This window comes from Microcebus murinus, chromosome 7 (assembly GCF_040939455.1).
Source record: "Microcebus murinus isolate Inina chromosome 7, M.murinus_Inina_mat1.0, whole genome shotgun sequence".
Lineage (NCBI taxonomy): Eukaryota > Metazoa > Chordata > Mammalia > Primates > Cheirogaleidae > Microcebus > Microcebus murinus.
Genome location: NC_134110.1, coordinates 104,849,755 through 104,871,142, shown reverse-complemented (window position 1 = coordinate 104,871,142; position 21,388 = coordinate 104,849,755). Strand labels below are relative to the sequence as shown.

The 21,388-nt window shown below is 39.9% G+C and overlaps 1 protein-coding gene across 3 annotated transcripts in view; it reads left to right on the top strand.

Moving 5' to 3' along the window:
• SNTG1 (syntrophin gamma 1) overlaps nt 1–21,388 on the top strand; it is an 836,056-nt gene that overhangs the window by 257,887 nt on the left and 556,781 nt on the right. For 2 of the 3 annotated variants that reach the window (XM_076005315.1, XM_076005314.1), the window contains exon 2: nt 3,126–3,199. The exons of the other annotated variant lie outside the window; for it this stretch is intronic. The gene's annotated coding sequence lies outside the window, so the exon portion shown is untranslated. The remainder of the gene's footprint in view (nt 1–3,125; nt 3,200–21,388) is intronic. 3 annotated transcript variants of the gene reach the window in all.

Here is a 21,388-nt window from a genome sequence, read left to right as displayed (position 1 = left end):
TAATGTCCAACCTGATGGCATTTTTGAAGTAGTGACATTCTATTTATACAGAGCTCTGACTTGTGAAACTTATATTGTTCGTAAAATAGAAAAAAATTGGTTTTGAAAACACATCAAAATTTTCTCTGCAGAAGAATCATGTTGATTTTGTCTTACAAAGTCTGTGATGAAACCCAAGTAGGACTTCAAGGAAGGGTTAGCTCATTATGTAATATGCCAGACCAAGTGATTGTTTTAAATTTTTATACAGATAAGTAGTGTTCCAAAATACTTTACATTTTATTGACTTCATTTTCTTTCTTTAACATTTTCATATTTATCATTTATGGTTGCATTTGCTTTCCTCAGTGATATTTGTGTTTCAGGGTTTTCAGTGAATAATTTATTTCATGAAAAGCCATTATAGGGCACACAGATAATATGTTTGTATCCCTATTAAAAGACACATCCTGAATAACTAAAGTCAGGAATGTTTTTTAAAAAGTCATATATATACTCTTAAATTTCACATTTAAATTTTCCAGTTAAATTCCTATATCAAAAATGGAAACTTACTTCTGGTTCTGAGCAAACTGAAGTAGAAGCAGTTCTGCCTCTTTCTCCCACTTAAGTGCAAAGTAAAATCTTGGATATTATGTCTAGAAAAATGTGTAAAGTCTCAGGAAGGGAGAGAGAAGAATACTGACGGGTGGGGAGCTCAGAACATGAGGAAAGTGGTGGTAAGAGCCAGGATTTCTGTGCTGCCTCGGATACCATGGCCAGATAGAAACTTGAACTCCCTCCTTTCTTCTATGCCCCTGTTAAGTAGTGGATCATCAGCCTACCTTATTTAGGTTTTTATTTACGACGTTAGCTGTAGTGAGTCTCCTTTGGACTGTCTGTAGCGTTGGTTTGTGGTTTTTACTTGGTTTCTTTGTTTCCCTCACAGTGCTACACTCGATTCTTTGCCTAAGTCCCCGCAATTGTTCAACAGTAAAAATAATGAGTCATTGCGGACTTGAGGCTGGTAAATATGTGACCAGGAGACATAGCTGACAAGTTTCCTTTCCCTTCTTTGCTCTTCACGCTCGGTACTGCTTGTACCCTAAGCTGTGCGTGTGGTCACACTGGCTGTTGTGATCTAGTTCTAACATCCACTCTCCTGTGTTTCCCCAGAAACCAGGTTCGGACCAGTCTCAGGGGGGAATGGCATGTTGCTCTTCAAGGAACGTTCCTACTCCCACATGTCACCATTGGTCCTGTAGAACAAAGACACATTCCCTTATGGAGAGCTTTCATGCATATTTACAATCAACATTTCAGAAATAAGACTTATAAAATACATGCCTAGAAAAAATTAAATAGAGAAAATGGTATGAGGCTAAAATTATTGGTTTGTGTTATATAACTAAGGAAACAACCTGCAAAAATCTTTGAAGGGATGATGATGTCAGTGAAATTAATATTGTTTTGACATGAAACATAATTTTGAATTCTTTAAATTATAATTTATTTTAAAAAAGTAAACCATGCACATGCATATGCCATGCATTGTGCTAAGATGTTGGGATACCATTAGAGTGAGACATAGTCTTGTCTCATGTTGGTTATCTATGGCTGCATTTAAAAATGCCACAAATTTAATGGTTTAAAACAGCACTCATTTGTTTTCTCCGTTCCCCTGGGTCAGAAGTGCATTGGTTCTTTGCTCAGGGTCTCACAAGGCTGAGATCATGGCACCAGCCAGGCTCTTTTGCACCTGGAGCTCGGGGCTTTTCCCAAGCCTGTGAAGGTTGTTGGCAGAATTCGCTCACTCACTTCCATAGGACTGAGGTCCCCACTCTCTGGTTGTGTGCTGGCCAGCGGCTGCTCTGGGCTCCTTGCCGCTGCCTTCAGGAGGACTTCGCATGTGGCCCTCTCCCAGCGAGGCCACTCAAGCCCCCCAGCCTGTGAGACAATCTGCCGCAGTCTGAACTCTGACCCGTTGTGAGAGCTCCCGACCGACCAAGTCTGGCCACCCAGGAGAAGCTCCTTCCAGTTGAGGAACTCAGAGTTAACTGACGTGGGAGGGCACGGTTGCAATACCTCTGTACTTCGTGGTCTAGTGGAACTCATCACAGGAGTGAAACCTGCCATCGTCACAAGCTCAGTCCACAATCAAAGGGCATGCCATGGGCGCAGGTCTGGGTCACCCAAGAATTGTTCCTACCCCCTCACAAGGTTTCATTCTAGTTTAAGCCTTCCAACTTGGCTATGCTTCAGATTTTGGGGGAACTTCTTACAAAATACATATTTATAGGCCTCTGTACAAATCTGAATCAGATTCAGAATCAGATTGTGTCCCCTGAGTCAGATATGCATCTTTTCATAAGCTACACAAGTAACTCCTCTGCACCCTGCCCTGTGCCCTGGGACTTCTGGTAACCACTGCTCTATTAAATCTAGACATCAACCTGGCTATCATTTGATTAAGGTATTAAAGCATTTTAAAACGACAGTAGAGTTTATGAGAGGTTGAGTAACATAAATGGGATCATTAAAAGTTAAATGACAAAGGCAGAAACACCATTCTAGCCTCTAGAATTAGCAATCTGTTGCTCATGCCTTGAATTACACTGCCTCTTAAGGGGCCAATCCCCCACCTTGCCATAAAACTGAGTTAATGGCTAAGTCTCATAAAAAAGGCATCACTTCTTGGCATCAAATCAATAGACTATTCCTCACAACGAATGTTTTAAAGTATTATCACTAATTTAAACTTGGAGTCTCATTCTAAAGGCTGCAATGTTGGCAGTTTAGATCCAAATGCCAACTACTTGCAAATGAAATTTGGGCAGGTTACCAAATATCCTCTTGTACTTCCTTTAAAATCAATTTCCCCAAAGTGTGTTCTATACAACTTAATCTTGTCACATTAGCTATTTGGAAAATATTATCTTATTTCCCCTCTTGAGGATTCTCAGAGATTTTAGCTATTTCTAGAAGTTGACGAGGAAATGTGGTGGTGAAGTGGTATTTTAACTATAAATGACAGGCATGTCTTTCTCATGGGTAAAGCAGTTAGATTTCAGTATATACCTTTCATTGCTTCTACTCTGAACGCTCATAGGACTTCTTATGTTTTTTTCTTCTATTTCTACCTCTAGACTGCTCTCCAGAATGTGGAGATTGCCAGAGAAGTGACCCCAGCAAAGGAAAATATTGCTCTCCCTAAATTCAAGTAAGAACATTACTTTGCAATAAGGTATTATGAATAAATTAATGAAAAAAATGGTCATTGTCATTTCTCTACATTCCTATGAGATAATTGTTTCCTTTGTTATTAAACCTTCTGAAGTTTCTTTCTCTGTTCTATAAAAAATGGCAAGTTTTAAAAATCACTTCTTATGGGAAGGGTAGCAACAATCAGAACATACTCCAGTGTTTAGTGCTGGTTAGACAGCTTTTGCATGTATCTTTCCACGTTATCTGTTTAAACAACCACATTGAATTTATGTTGTTCCTTTCATAAGCACGGTTCATAGGAATGAGAAATATCATTTAGTTTTTCAAAAACCTCTTTTATTAGTAAGGGGTCAGTGACCTCTCATCAAAATGACAACTGAAGTCATGAGCTCCAATGTGCTGTGGAGTCCTGGATAGGGCAGGTGTGCAACAACCCACAGGGGAACTTGGCAAAGTGACCAGGTAACTGTCACATTCTCTTTGTTGTTCAGAGCAAGGTGTGAATAAGTAAGAAATTAGTAAAATGAATTAAATACACCCTCAGAAAGAGAGAGTCAGCATGCATGAGGCACATAGAAGATCAATGTGGTCTGACCTTGTGCTAGGACAAGCATTAGTTTTGGAAGGAAAAGTATTCGTTAGAAGGTGCAGAACCTGGCTGCCAAAGATTAGGATTGAAGTTACTAAATCTATTTGCTAATAAACTGTCAAAGGATTTTTGAGTTCTTATGTCCTGGCAGGCCAAGAACTTGCAGTGTGGCTTTAGTGAGAATCATAAAACTCATTATTACCTTTTATCTTTCAAAAAGTGCAAAGACTGCAAAGTATATTGTGTACATATTGATGTATTAAATTATACTTACATACGATATAAAAGTGACAAAAGTCTTTGAGTACACTTTCATATGCTATGAAAATCATGAGAGATTTTGTTTTGTTTTGTTTTGTTCGAGACAGAGTCTCACTCTGTCACCCTGGCTAGAGTACAGTGGTGTCATTGTAGCTCACTGCAGTCTCCAACTCCTGGGCTCAAACGTTCCTCCTGCCTCAGCCTCCTGAGTAGCCGGGACTACAGGTGTGCACCACCGTGCCTGGCTAATTTTTCTATTTTTAGTAGAGATGGAGTCTTGCTCTTGCTCAGGCTGGTCTTGAACTTCTGAGCTCAAGCAATACCCCTGCCTCAGAAAACCATGGAATTTTAGGACCGGATTCACCTGTGCAGATTGCCTATTAGAGAAGTTCCTGGGATGGGTTCTCCTCGACAGCCGTGGCAGAATGCAGAGGCAGTTAGGGCTAGGCAATTGGCCTCAGAGTGGCCCTGGTTTGCAGATATTCTGTTAGAAGTGGAAGCCATATTGTGCTATATTTCTTCCAGTAGAATCCAGACAAGGATAAGTAACTAATAGATGGATCCTTCTTTTCTCCATCCCAATCTAATCCCTAATTATTAAAATTCAAGTAGCTTTATTTGCCATTCTTAAATTAAACACTGTATTTTCATTATTCAAATAAACTCAGAAATTTCTAAAGCACATTTTCCCATGAAACAAAAAGAACCCTTTCTAGTGCCCTATAAATGCTAGATTATATCCAAAGTTTTCAAGTAGACAGACCTTTTCCTCAAATAAAATGTCACAGAGAAGCCCAGTAGACCAAAGGAAGCCAAAAAGAGCACTTTGATTGCAATAAGATTGGGTGGCCTAGCACTTGGCCACCCTGCCAGCCACTGCTTTCCCCAACCCTTGAATCCTGAATCCATTCCTCATTCCTCCAAACTTCCCGGCCACATGGCGGTTAATATTTCTTTGAGCTCTGTGATTCCCTGGTTTCTCAGTCCTTCATTTAAAAGCCTATGTGAAAAGTTAACCGAAGAACACCATAAACAAAGAATAGGAGTAAGAACGTCCCAAACTGTGCCGTGCCAGTCATACGTGGCAAAGTAATCGCTCTGCAATGTAACGTCCATTACCCAGGGAGCCTTTCCCAGCGGGCCGCCCTGTGTGCTTCCACCGGGCTGCCGTGCGGAGCCCGCGCCAGGGGACCTCGCCGCCTCTCACTCAGCAAATCCTGGACGCCCGCACAGAGCAGGGAAGGAAGGCAGTTGTACAGGGAGCGAGGCACTCACTGGAGGCTGGCTGCTTCGTGCTCAGAGCTCTTTCCTCCAACTTTCTGCCCTCTCCACTTGGTTAGAGGAGACCCCAGCCCTCCTGGGCATTTTCTTCTTGCCAGAACAAGGCTTCCATAATTATACATACTAATATTTTAATGGGTAGAGCTTGTGCTGTCACTGCTTTTCTGTGCTTTGGGGTGTTTTAGGCAGCTGCCCCAGTACTTTAATTGGTCTTTCCAAGGCCTGGCCCCTCTCTGTGTCATGTTTTGCAGCTACTCACAGGATGCAGCTACTACAGGTACATTTGCGTCCAGAATGGAGGTTCAAATTCCCAGTCCCCTCAGGCATGTGTGTGAGTTTAGAGTCATTGGCTTCCCTGAGAAAACAGCCCCATTTCTCATTTTGCTGACGGTGCCCAGTGTGGATAAAACAGCACGATGATCAAATGCAAGTGGGCTCAGCCTCCGGCCTCGTGACTGTCACCCCGGGCCACGTTCTGAGCCCGCCTGCTGGACCCGCTCGCTGCCCGTGGGCCTTGCCCGCCGCCCTCGGGGGCGCTTGCTGGAGGGAAGGCGGTGGAGACTCCTCAGGCCTAGAAACGGAGATGGCCACTTGCGTTTGGTCGCTTGCTTATTTTCTCTTTCTGTGGGAGTTTGGGGGAAGAAACTAATTTCTCTTTGTGACTCCAGCATGTACTACTGCGCCAAAATGCACAGGGTCTCAAACATTTAGAAAAATTAATCAATTGATGGGCACATTTCTGTACATTTTAGATTGCTTTCATAGCTGAGAAAATCTGGCTGCACTTTAGCAATGTTCCTCCGCTCGTGTCTCCCACGCCCCAGTCAGCCCCCGCGTCCTCTGTCCCGGGCAGACTGGCGTGGGCCGCGAGCGCGTCTCTCCCCTGCAGGGAGATGCGGCCAGGAGAGCGCGGGCAGCGCCGCCACGGCCACGGCACGGCACGGCCACGCCATGGCACGGCCACTGTACGGCCACGGCACGGCACGGCCACAGCACGGCCAAGGCACGGCCACGGTACGGCTCGGCACGGCCACGGTACGGCACGGCCACGGCACGGCACAGCCAAGGCACGGCCACGGCACCGCACGGCCACGGCCAAGGCACGGCACAGCCTCGGCACGGGCACGGGCACGGCACGGGCACGGCACGGCACGGCCACGGCACGGCACGGCCACGGCACGGCACGGCCACAGCCACGGCACGGCCACGGCACGGCCACGGCACGGCACAGCACGGCCACGGTACGGCACGGGCACGGCACGGCCACGGCCACGGCCACGGCACGGCACAGCACGGCCACGGCACGGCACAGCACGGTACGGCACGGGCACGGCCACGGCACGGGCACGGCCACGGCACAGCACGGCCACGGCACGGCACGGCCACGGCACCGCACGGCCACGGCACGGCCACGGCACGGCCACGGCACGGCACGGCCACGGCACCGCACGGCCACGGCACGGCCACGGCACGGCCACGGCACGGCACGGCCACGGCACCGCACGGCCACGGTAAGGCCACGGCACGGCCACGCCACGGCGGCGCCCAGACTAAAGTGGGTTCACGTACTTGCATCTGTGAAAAAGGTCCGCAAGAAAATCTTTAGGGCACCATTGGACACCTTTGGTGACAGAGAAGAGAGCAAACATTTCTCAAAAATATTCTCATAAACACTGTATAAATGCCGGGTACCGTATCAAAGCCGCAGAGCAGACTGATAGGCGCTGGACCACGACAGGTGCGGGCGGAGACACGTGATGCTCCCGGGTGGGGCGGGGCACCGTCCCGCCACCTTCGGCGACCTCCGCCCTGCTGCGGCTCGGCGCCCGCCGCCTCTCGCGCCTGCGGCCCCAGGCCTCCCCGGGGCTGCCTTGGCCCAGTCCGGGCCTCGGCGGAGTGCGGGCCGCGCTGGCTACATCCGTGTGGTCTCCCCTCCTGGCGCCAAGGCCGGCGTCCGCTCGGCCTCCATCTCCCTCCCCACCGAGGGCAGCCACACATCACGGCCCTGGCTTGCTCGGAGAGGCCCTTACACCAGGGGAAGTGCAGGCGGTTACCAGCCCAGGAGGCAAAAGTTTGACCAGTAGAACAGGAGCAGGGCTGAGGCCTTACAGGGCCTTCTTTCTCTTTTTTTACTCTATTTTTATTTATTTATTTATTTTTTAATAGAGATGGGGTCTCACTCTTGCTCAGACTGGTCTTGAACTCTTGAGCTCAAGGGATGCACCTGCCTTGGCTTCCCAGAGTGCTAGGATTACAGGCATGAGCCACTGTGCCTGGCCCTTACACACACAAGCCCACACTTGGTTCAATGCTCTGACCTCTTTACAGTTTGTTTGTTTTAATTTGCATACATTAATATGCATGATTTGAGTAGAAATGTTCTATGGGTCTTGACAAAAGCATAATGCCATGTGACCACCATTACAGTACCATATGGAGGAGTTTCAACACCCAGATATTTCCCTGTGTTCCAACTACTCTTTCCACTCCTCATTTCTGAACCTCTGGAAACCACTGATCTTGTACTGTGTCTACAGTTTTCTTTTTCCCAAATGTTACATCATTGGAAGCATACAGTACATAGCTGTTTCAGACTGGCTTCCTTCAGTTAACAATTTGCATTTTAGATTCATCCATGTCTCTTTGTGGCTTGACAGGTAATTTATTATTTTTTTTTCTGAATTAGATGTCACTCTGGTATCTCAGTTTGTTCATTCATTCACCTACTGAAGCTGGTTATGAATACAGCTGCTATAAACATATTCAGGGTTTACATAAGCTTTCCATCAGTTGTTTGCGTATGTAGTTGTGCAACTGTGGCATCAGATGGTCATCGCTGTAAGAAACTGAAACTCTCTTGCAAAATGGCAGTAACATTTTGCCAACTCAACTCTTTTATCCTTCTCATCCATGTTCTGATTATTATTTCTGTTCTTTGTCATACCTAGGTATATTTTCACCTCATCCTTATATCTCATCTTTCCTTAATGCTTTTATCTCTGTATAGCACTCCTCCAAAGAGGTGCTCTGTTCCTTATTAAAAACTTTCCTGTTTCAATGTACTATCTTACTTGCTTGTATTTGCTTTTGATGCCTGAACTTTTGTTGTGATGTTCAAATAATTATTGCCAACACCAATTTCAAGGAGCTTCCCTCTGTTTTCTTCCAGGAATTTTACTGTTTCAGGTCTCATGTTTAGGTCTTTCATCCATTTTGAGTTAATTTTGTAGATGGTGTAAGATAGGATCCAGTGTCTTCTTGATGGCCTTGTCAAAAATTAATTGACCATATGTGCTTGGGTTTATTTCTAGGCTCTCCATTCTGTTCCATTGGTCTATGTGTCTGTTTTTATTCCAGTACCATATTGTTCAGATTACTGTAGCTGTGTAATATAATTTGAAATCAGAAAGTGTGATGCCTCAAACTTTGTTTTTCCTTTTCAAGGTTGCGTTAGTTATTTGGGTCTTTTGTGGTTCCATTTGAATTTTAGAATTGGTTGTTTTTCTCTTTCTGTGAAAAATGCCACTGAAATTTTGATAGAAATTACATTCAATCTGTATATTGCTTTGGGTAGTACTGAACATTTTCACAATATCAATTCGATCTATAAGCATGAGATATAAAACTAAAAAGCTTTTGAATGCAAAGGGAACAATTAACAAACTGAAAGGGTAACTTATGAATTGGGAGAAAATATTTGCATATCATATATCTGGTAAGAGTTTAACATTCAAAATATATAAGGAAGTCCCACAATTCAATGGCAAAAATAGTCTAGTTAATATTGGGCAAAATATCTGAATAGACATTTTTCCAAGGAAGACCTATAAATGACTAATAGAGACAGGAGAAAGTTCTTAACATCACTAATCATCATGAAAATGCAAATCAAAATCACAGTGGGATATCACCTTACATCTTTTAGGATGGTTATTATTTTAACAAAAGACAAGAGATAATATGTGTCAGCAAGGGTGTGGAGAGAAGGAAGTCCTTGTACATTGCTGGTGGGAATGTAAATTGGTACAACCACTGTGAAAAACAGTTTGGAGTCTCCTTAAAAAATTAAAAATAGAACTAGCATATAATTAAGCAATCACTCTATTATGTATGCACCCAAAGAAAATGAAATCAGCACCTTGTAGAGACATCTGTGTTCTCATGTTCATTGCAGCATTATTCACAGTAGCCAAGATATGTAAACAACCTAAAGTGCCATCAGTGGATAAATGGATAAAGAAATTGTGGTATATATACACAAATGGGATACTGTTCCGCCTTACATACTTCTTTTTGTTGTTGTTGTTGAGACAGAGTCTCATTCTGTTGTCCGGGCTAGAGTGCCATGGCGTCAGCTTGGCGCACAGCAACCTCAAACTCCTGGGCTCAAGCAATCCTTCTGCCTCAGCCTCCTGAGTAGCTGGGACTACAGGCATGCGCCACCATGCCTGGCTAATTTTTTCTATTTTTGGTAGAGATGGGGTTTTGTTCTTGCTCAGGCTGGTCTCAAACTCCTGAGCTCAAAGGACCCACCTGCCTCAGCCTCCCAGAGTGCTAGGATTATAGGTGTGAGCCATGGTGTCCGGCCCTGCCTAACATACTTAATAAAGAATGAGATACTGACATTTGCAACAATGTGGATGAACTTAGAGAACATTATACTAAGTTAACTAAGCCAGACACAGAAAGACAAATATGTATTATCTCACTTACATGTGGAATCTTAAGTCAAACCCATAGAAACAAAGAGTAGAATGGTGGTTACCAGGGGGTAGGAAGGGGAGTTACATGAGTTAGTATAGAGATCTAGTGCACAGCATGGGGACTCTAGTTAATAATGTTGTATTATAGATTGCAAATTTGCTAAGAGTAGATTTTAGGTGCTCTTTAGCACACACACACACACACACACACACACACACACACACACACACACACACACAAAGTAAAAACTTGTCTTGGAACCAAAGAGAAATAATATATGTACAACATTGTGAATTTACCAAATGCATTTGAATTGTATACTTTAAAATGGTCAATTTTATTTTATTCAGTGTAAATTTTGCTTCAACAAAAACAAGTACAAGAAAATATTATACAAAACACAAACACAAATTCTACCACCTTTAGCAAATTTTTCACATGCCAATCTTAGCCCTTTCTTATATTCCTATATAAGAATATTTTAAATCATTTTTTTGGTTTCTCCACTAGATTGTGAACTCTTGAAGAGAAAGTCTTGAATCACTGCTTCTGTCAGTACTTGTCAGTGAATCCCAGTCGTTCACCCGGCCTGACTGTACCACGTTCTCCATGCTAACAATGTTCCTGGTATTTTGTCATGGACCTTATTTTTAGTTAACTGAATCTGGCTCACATCCTGTTTTTATGCATTCCCAATTCTCAAATTCGTTTTCTACACCTTGTTCCCCTCAGATACTGTATCTGGATCTATGGACTTAACCTTTGTGTTTGATTTTTCCTAATGAACTTTAACATAAACATTACTTTTTTTTAATTGTCAATATAATTTCAACCTCCTTGGACTTCCACAAATGAGTTCTGCAAGAATAGCCATTTGGCTGGCATTTCCCTCCTTCCTAACTCCGTGGACAGGTGGGGAGATGGGCCAACAGCTTCTCAGGTGCCATTTACACACTGTACGTGCTCATCTGTAAGTTTAATTGAGCTGAACTGACACACTATTTATTGCTTCAACAATTTATTATTTTGAGTATTGAAGAAAGAAAATAACACTAGTACAATGGATAGGGTTTTGGGGTTTTAGTTCTTTATTTTTAACTAGTGTAGTTGCTAATGTGTATATATAAATGATTAAAGATGAGAAAATGCTGAAAAATGTCATGTTAGATTTCTCAGTGTTGAATAATAATATGTAAACAGTTATGTGCTTTTGAAATGTGATATTATATTTTTTATTTAAAAAGTCCAATTTGGGTTTCTTTACATATTATTTTTTATTATGTAGAAAAAAATATGAAGGAAAACTATTGTTCCTTCCTATTAGGGATTGCTAAGGGGCCAAATGACCAAATGAAGAAACACAGTCCCCTTGAGATAAGTGCCATAAATCTTATGCTATTCTTATATTATGGAATTTTTATGCTATTTTCAAATCAAGCCATGTTATCAAAATTATTCTATACTTGTGTGTTACAGTATATAATGTATGAATTTAATGGAGCAAGTGGTGACATCTAAATAAGAATATAAGATTATCTTTCAAAGTAAGTTCAATATGAAGTAAGCATTTTAGAAGAATGTCATTTACAAAGTGAATATCTCAGAATAAATTCTTATGAGTTGAAGAGACAGAAGATAATGCATATATAATAATAACACAAGCCATTTATATAGTATTACATGCCTTTTTAAAAATGTGAACACACCATTCAGCATTGATATATACATGGCAAGTTCTATTATTGTCACTTGCATTTCTCCAAAGTTGTATGTTGAGAAAATGCCAGATCAAGAACTACCTCTTCAGGTTTTTGACAACTATTCCACAACTTTTTTACTGCATGACAGTAAACCATTTTAATATTGCAGGGTTTAAAGACTATAAGAAATGAATTTTTAGTTAAGTAACAGATAATGAACTGAAAGAGAATAATTTGTAAAATACAGATAGATGTTACTAAATCAAAATTATTTCATGTTTATGTCTTCAGATTGCCATTATATCAGTAATAAAAGTAGCCCTAAGTGTAATAGGAGATATTTTTTAAAGAAAACATATGTTTGGCATGTGTATGTGCATATGTGTGCATGTGTGTGTGTATATACTAGACATCTTTTAGGAACTACTTCATATTCTCTTGGTTTCATCTACCTCTTTTGATCACTTCCTCCAAGAAATGGAATTCTGTCAATGTTGGGATGACTTATGCAGGCTCAAGTCACTAGCCCTTAATCTTATGCCTGCATCTCAGCCACTTATCTTTTTTCTCCTGCTTGGCAATTTCCTATTGAGGTGAGACACCCAGGAACTCAGAAGTGCTATGGAAATAACAGTCCATAAGGAAAATCTCTAACAACTTGGAGACTGGAGCCAATGGATGCATTCGTCTTTCCTTTTTGCTCAAAAGTACTCTTCTGACAAATTGAAAAACCACTGGTGTTTCCTATCAAGTGGTGGCCAACTTTGTATTGCATCCTGGCATGGCTTGAACCCCTAACCTGAACCCTCACTCTTCCCTAAGGTCCTGAACTCTGCAGCTATTATCAATATCTCTAATGCCTTTGCCATCAGCAAAATCTTCTCTATGCCCTCAAGTCCATGAACTTTCCCTTCGTCTTCCTGCCCTAACTCAAATTTGGATATAGCTTGGGGACAATGCTTCCTCTCCAGCCTTGTCACATGGTGCCATCTCTTCTCCTGCAGTTCAGGAATCATGGGACCCACACAGCATGTGCTTACCTTGCTCTTCTTTATCCTGATCTCTCTTTCCTCATAAACTGCCACTCCCTTGCTACACGCTGCATCAGATTTTACTGCTCATCCCACACCGGATGGCATCATCTGCACTCTGGATGGCATCATCTGCTTCAGTAGGTGCTCAGACCTGGACACCCCTGCTCATTTACTAAAGATTTTAGCATTTAACTAACAGCGTTTCTCTACACTGCTTCTGTGGTTCTTATGCTTTGACATTCATATGCGTGATTAATTCCGCACCTTGGCTGCTCTGCTTCCTCTGAGCTGTCTGTCCCTTGCTCCATGGGCACCCCTTCCTACAGGCATTCCCCTAAGTTGTATCATTGTCTATGACTTTACCATCTCCACGATCTCGGTTTTATGACTCTATCCCATCTTTGCAACCCACTTCCTTGAGGTACACGGTTCCAGAGTTTGTGGAGGACTTCTCATCCTCAACCCCTTATCTTGTTGATGTCGTAACAATCATGCCTTCACGCCATCCTTACGTAACTTAGATTCCATGTTGTATCAGTGTAATCACTATTTGCATACATCCTCCACTTTTCCGCCTTTCTCTCCTTGCAACTCACCTGGAAAAATCTTGACTAGTGTTAAACCAAATTTCTATCTGCTTACCCAAGTTGCAGAATATGACACAAAGGAAAAAAAGAACTGTAACAATGCTGATGCATTCACTGTGATTTATGGACCCACACCTCAATTGGGTCATGACTATGACTGGTCAATAAACATTTGTCTGATTTCCCTATTGTTATCTTCCCTCTCCCCAAACTGTTGGTAATTCTCCCTTATCACCATATAGAATAATCTTATTTTTACTTTACTACAGTAGAAGGAGCAAAAAGGAAATTACCTTTCTATTGATCAAGAAATGTACAAACTACATGCATTTATGCCATGCCCCTTCTTACTATGGATGGAATGCACGTGCTCCCACCTGAGCCTCTTCACTTTATATTGGATTTCATTTTTTTCCACCAGTGTAAGGACTTTGCTCCTGAAATTGTATCTTATTTATGCAAGTATCACCAATCTGTCTCTCTATTCTATTTATTTCTGTCAGAACACAAACATGGTTATGTCTTAAAATTAAAAATAAAATTCCTTCTTTACTGCCACTTCTCTATGTAGCCCCATCCTGGAAAGTCTGCTTTCCACAATAACAGCCCCTAAGTTGTACTGTAAGTACACCACGTTTCCAAATATTCACATTTTATTCACTTTGCAACTGTTGCAGACAAGTTTTGACCCACCATTCCACTGGAATCATTCTTATCAAGGTGGCCAACGGAAATTTAACATGCGTCGCTACCTGTTTACTCTCAACTTAAAACATCCTCCTTCACATCCCATTGATAGGATGCCATTCATATGCCTAAATATTTAAACAATATACATTGGACTTCCAAATGTAAAAATATAATGATTGGTATATTTGTGGTAAAAAATTTAAAACATCCCCCTTCAAAATTAAATGTCATTTTTGTGGAATTAGGCTTTATTGCCTTTTAAACTAACATTTATTCCCATGAAACTTTCTTGATTTCTTTCAATTTTTAAATAATTATGACTATTCATTTTTAGCAAAACAAGGAAAAACCTAAGATTTCTCTTAATCAAAGTGATTCTTTGTGATATTGATTTTTCTGAAGATGACAAACTCATAAGGTGATAGAATTCTACTGTATGCTTAGAAAATAGATACAGGTTGTGTTCAAAGTTGTCTAAAGAAATACTGCTTAGGTCAAAACTTTGTGCTACCATTCACTTTGTGACACATTTGACAGTTTCTTAAACTCTCAGAGTCAGTTCTCATATAGATTATAATGTTATGATAAGAATCAATGGATAATATGCATAAAGTGATTAATGTAATGTTTGTCAAATAGTAAGAAAATAATACTAGAGAATGAGTTTAAGAAATCAAGTCTGTTTTTTACTTTAAAGTTCACAAATAATTTTGGAAAAATGTTGTACTTAAAATTTTATTTTAAGGTGACTGAAGGAAGAACACTGAGACTTCTGGAGCAATGAGAATTGCATATTGTTTCTTGTCAAAATGAGATCCCTAATTCTTTTTCTCAGAAACGATCATTAGGATATCCAAAGTTATTACATATTTTGCTTTTAATTGCAAGTGACACAATATAAAACTTTTGTACAAAAAGTTTGTAGAATATCAATCATTCAAACAGCAAATATCTATCATAATCAACTACATTTAACCCAGTTATATGATATTCAAATTACTTGCATTTTATATAAATTTTTTGTTAGTGAAATTAATATTATTTCTACAATGGCATTCTTAAATCTGAACAGAAAGGGCTACAAGGACAGGAAAACATTTGTCAAAAATCATAAATGGACATGAAAGATTAATTAGCACATCCAAGTAATAATTTTGCTGCTACTGTTTCAACAAATTCACATCTTCACTCAGGAAAAATTGACTGAGAGTTATTGTAGATCAACATGAATAAATGAAAGTTTTTATACCTAGAAAAGTAACTCATACTGTCTATAGCTGTATTGAGATGATAGCCTCTACTACATTGGCATTGCATTTTCATAAATAATGCAAAAGAAAGTATTACATTTTATATTTATTTATTTATTTTTTAAATTTCAGAATATAATGTGGGTACAAACATTTTGATTACATATATCGCCTTTGCATCACCCAAGCCAGAGCTACAAGTGTGCCCATCCCCCAGACAGTGCACTCCATTTTTCATTTAATTTTAGGAAGATATTTTATACTACCTCAGTGTAGTCTTTTAGATTTGCAAACTAATTGCTGCATGGGGGTATAGGGGAGAATGAAACTCTTGCAGTTATTTTTCAAAGTTCTCAAAAAACTTTCTGCAAAAGTATGTTGAAAAAAGAATGTACACATGTTATTTTTTTTAGATTTATGAAACAAATATCAAAAGATCTGGAACTTAAATTTAATTAAAAATTGTATGTCAACTTTTAAATGTATTATATGATTTCAAGGAAAGCTGGAGAGTTTTTCATTATTCTGGTGTGAAATATAGCTTTGCTATCTGTAACTATAAAAAAACTTTTATACCTAAGACAAATAATAAAATAAACTTTTATTTCATTTTTGCAGTAGCCTTGTTAAGTAGATGATATTCTCGGGCCCATTTTGTAGCTGATCACATTTAAAAAATAAAAGAAATACTAAATTGTATAATGCCATCCAGATATAAACTTAGGTTGCAGAGAATTCATGAGCATGGGTCAATTTTCACACTTCTTTTGTTATGAAATGAGTTCCATGGTCAAGAGTAATTCTGTGTATAATGTCATGATATTTGAAAGGAAATTTTATAAGTTCATGGATGTTAATTTTGACAAAAGCTGTGTAATCAGTGAAGGCAAATCAACACACATGGTGAGTATCTATTCTACCATGATGGATGTGGTCCACATGATCAACCGGGCAGCTGCTGGTCACCCAGGAAAGAGTGCCATGTTAGCAGTGACTGTAACCAGATCACCCTGGCTGGGCAGAGGTCCATGCTGCTTAGCCCATGCCTACCATCCATCGCTGCCACCTAGCCACTTTGTAACCAACCCATGGAACATGACAGTAATGGCTGGGTGACAGTAAGAGACTCACTGGCATTAGCAGAAGAGACTATCTTATTTTCATTATTAAAATATTACTCCACAGAAGTCGATTGTTGGCAGTCATTCATGTAGAACACAGATATCTTTATGTTCTAAGCTCATTCTGAGAGGTCTACTCACATGCCTCTTACCCAGACCTTCATATTCAAATCATGTTCCTTCAAATTCTTAACCATACAGCTAACCATTAGCCTGTGCTCATGAATCCGAATAGTCTAGTCCCCATTCAGCGAAAGGAACAACCAGACACACTCATTCAAGCTCTGCCCACTGGGAGATTTGCCTTCATGATTGTGTTCAGAACTATCCTGACTGGGGCTGTAGTATTGCAGCTGCCCACTCTCAGTTGGTGACTGCATGTCATGCAGATCCACCAGTAAACTATGCAAGAGTGTTTTTCATTCTCAACTTGCCATAGGCAATCCCCTTGATGCTGTAGGTGCAGGCTGGGGGAGAAAAGGTAGTATAGTGGGAGTAGGGACCAGGGGCATTTGGAACACTTCCTCGTGGAACTTACTTGTGCCTTTGGGGCCTGCTTGAGCCCCATCCAGTGTATCTCAGTTACATTTGATGATGGGGCACTGCTATGCATACTCAGATTCCTGATTTTTTGGGTTAAACAATGCATAGTTCATAATAGACACTCTGGTCACAGGTAACTTGCTGGCCCATGACCAAGTTTTCAGTTTCTCTAAGTCCCTCTTGCTGGCCAAAACCTGATTTTTGAAAAGAGAATAAATATCTTCTGAGGGTGACAGAGGCTTGCTCCAAAATCCTAAGGACCTGTGCCATGTGATTCCCCTGTAGGGGACAGAGGCTCTGAAGAGCATCCCTGTCTGCCACTGACACCTGGGTTCTGTAGCCTAAGAGACAGAGCACCTTGCATAGACAGCAGCCTGGACCTCTTGCAGAGCCTTTCTGTGCTCGGGGCCTCACTCAACACTTTTGGATCACTTTGTAAATGGGCCAGAGCAGCACCCCCTGCCCCCAGTGAGATATATGCTCATCCCAAATCCAAAGAGGCCCAGTAGGAAAAGTACAAAAGTCCAGAAGTAAAATTTTGTCCTTATCCTTGGAAGGGATATTTTGACAATCTCCAGACCACTGGATCCTAGAAACTTTTGTAGAAACATAATTAACCCAACATGGATACCATGAATTAAAGGACAGAATTCATAAAATGACACTACAGTACTTTTTAATTATCTTATGTCTTTTAATTTTTTTTTTTAATATCATAGAGCAGTGGTTCTCAAAGTTGAGTATATAACAGAATCACTTGATGGCTTGTTGAAACTTGGGTCTTCTGGGCCCCAACCCTAGAGTTTCTGAGTCGGTAGTTGTGGGATGAAGCCTGTGAATTTGTAGTTCTACCAAGCGCGTAGAGCTGCTGATGGGGACTGCACTGTGAGAACCACTAGGCAGAGAAGGAGGTGGATGGTTTGTGTCAAAAAGCAATTTATAATTTGACTATACTGCGATTTGTCACTGACAATTGTGTTCTGAATTTGTTCTGTGGGTGTAGGATTACAGCCCTTTTTAGAGGGCAGTGAACCACATTATTCAAATTCCAGGGTACCAAACACTCTGTGAGAACACACAGAATCCTTGTGTTGACTCTCCCAGCGTCTAGGTACCATGTGGCATTTATAAAATAGAACAGAACATTTAATATATTTCAGAAGAAATAAACATTTTAATAAGTATGAATGTTGAATATTTTAAACATAAAATATAGCCTTTCCAAAAAATATAAAGAGATAACATTTTAAATTGATTTCAGTAGCAAATCTAAGAATTAATGTTCTTTGAATTCTAATTCCAAATCCTAATCTAAATTAAGTTCTGATCTAAGTTAAGTTCTATTCTACAGCACATTGGAGTGGAGGTTATTTTGCCAACAATAGGAAAACATTTGCTCGTGTTATGGTATTCTCTATTTTTTATTTGAAAATTAAATTACCCGTAAGAGTCATTTTGTAGCTTTCATTCATTTATTAATCTATTCCACAAATATGTAATGAATTCCTATTATATACTAAATTCTGCATTAACTACTGAAGTTCAAAGAAGAATATGATATAATTCACTATCTTAAAAGGAGCTCACAGTCTAGTGTTTTGTGACTGAGTCTTCACAGATGAAGGACAGCATTCTGCTTCTGATTCTTCCTAGAACAATTTTATATTTCATTGAATAAGATGTTATGTTTCATGCAAAATTCAACTGTTAACCATGTTTTACAGTCACTACTCATTGAGGAGATCAGTTAGAATAAAAGGCGGTCAGATTTATGTTCCATGCTTTCTGCTCTTAGAATTACAACTCAGATTTATTTTTATTCAATGTGTCTGAGTTAAGTCCGCTATTGACAATATTGGTAATGTCAGTAAGGATGTGACTCTTTGCACTCTGTGAAATGCATAGCTCTGGTTGATTTAAATTGTTTCTGTTTGAGAAAAAAATAACAAATTGGTCATAACTAATTAGCATGTCATAAACCACAAGGGTTTTTCTTTTTTTCATTTGAAAACTTAAGAAACGTATAGTTACAGAAAGTACTCTTTTTTCTTTAAATGTTTGCTTGTGCCATTTAGAGGCAAATTGTTTCAATAAAGCTTCTTGCACACTCTCGCAGAACCTTTGTAAGCCACTTTACAACTTCCTGTTGACAAACAGCAAGATCCTAAACACATCACAGACATGACATATTTGATCATTTGGGGACAGGTAGCGTAACTGGCTGCTGGTGATGAAGCAGCCACCTGTTTACTCTTTCAGTGGAGGAAGCAAAGTGGCTAGAGCATGGGAAGGTACAAGGTGAAATGACAAGATAATAAGAGCAAATTAAGCTTGGATAGACTGGTGCAATTATATTACAAAACAGCTTGCCTTTCATTGCCAATAAACAATGCTGGCTTTCAGTATTTTCTCTATGAACACTTTGCTATTTCTTTCTTTCACTGGTCTTCTTTTTACATTTACCATTTCATTATTTTCTATTTTCCTGGGCCTTTCCATGTATCAGAAATACTCATTCTTTTTAAAGTTCATAGGTTTATGTCAAAAACCTTAGGCTGGGGTTGATATATACATTACACACATATGGCTGTGATTAAAAAATCCCTCTGACCCTAACCTACAGGCATCATATGTAGCCATTTGGTTATGGTAAGAAAATTAAGATTTTATTTTAAAAATGATTTTTGTTCTCTTTTTGGTTCATCAAAAGCAATACTGTAGGATAAAAAAACAATGCTTGGCAAATCATTGTTAATTTTGAAATATCATGTTATTGGCACAGGTTGTTCTAATACGTCAGGTGAATCAGTATTATTCCATTGATTCACAAGAGCACAATTTGAAATAGTGTGGCAAATCATTTACCTTGCTGTCTTTGGTTAACTAGCTGTAAATTATGTTGTAAAACTCATCCTTTAATGCAGAATTATGAGGGGAACCTTTTGTCAAGATGAGACCAGTGATATCAATTTCCATGAAATGTTGGCCCTCTTAGTGTACTACCTCAGTTAGAATATTACAACCGGATGATAAAAGTGGAGCTTTCCAAATGTTGCCATATTGTTTTTATCTTTCAGTATTTACTGGATTGCAAGGGGTCAGAGAATCCACAAAGCAAGCTAAGTGTGTGGTCTGACCTGTGAGAGCCAGGGGGTCCCTGGCCGGGACGTAGAATGTCAGAGTGAGAGTCCCAGGCTGCCCGGCACTCACTCTGTGATGCCACAGAAAATAGCCAGCGCTCCGGAGGGGTTTGTCATTGTTGCTTGTTTAGTTTGTCTTCTTTTTTTTTTTAAACAACACCAGAAACAGTTTGATCTTATCAAATTCCATTGGCCTGGGACGTAGGAGTCTCTGCCACAACTACTCATCTACTTTAGGAATTTGAGAAATTTGCTTGCTCTCTTTGGTCCTTCATTTTTCATCTGTAATAAATATTATATTCCATTATAATATTCCAATTACGCTTTCCTCAAGGATTAAGGTGTCACTGCCTATAAGCAAAGGTATAAACTTACTTCTGGCAGAAAAATATACATTTAACCATATCTTTCTCTTGATTGTGTGTTTATTTGTTTTATTTATCTAGTATATCCATGGAAGAGCCATATCTGAACTTGTCTCACATACATACAAACAAGTAAAGGAGCCATTAATGTAGTGTTTGTACATTTATTTTAAAATAGAGCTTCATTTCTAGCAGTTAAAAGAATACTCAAATTTCAGTTTTCCTTAGGAGACTTTATCTATGGTTTAGATTCTTCTTTGTTATTTGGAAGATTAATTTCTTCTCCATATACAATTGTAATGATTACATGATTTTAACTTCTTTGCTAAGGCCTTTGAGTACTCTATATTTCACCTTTAAATTTGAATATAAAACTTCCTTGGTCAAAACATGCATCAATATAATTGATTAAATAGACAATTATTCCCCTCTCACTGCTGCTGGAGTTCAGAAAGGGATGGATGGCCTCTTTCTAAGCTACCTTATAAAATTCTGTTTCACTGATTTTAGTCTGAAAGAGGAGTTTAATGTTGTTTTAGCAACAAAAATATATTAATTATTACAACTTAATAAGTACTTTTTCTAAATACTGTCTATTATTTTCTCTACATATGATCTATCATTTAACACATGGCAGAGGAGTAGGATGTCACAGGTCCAGGAGATTATACCATCATTTGGGAAAAGCCCACAGTCCTATAAATGAGCAGGGTTTACTTGCAAATGAAATTTTATGCATTTCTGCTTTATTGTTTTAATGGACTTTATATGCACATAAACACATTTTTTATCACTATTTATCAGTCTGTCTGTGAGGCACAGTTGTGGAAGAACAGCAGCACCGGGCAGAGGCCCGGGGTTGGAGTCCTTTCTCTGCCTCAGTTTACCTTTGTCACAGAGGATGATTTTTTCCAAGCTC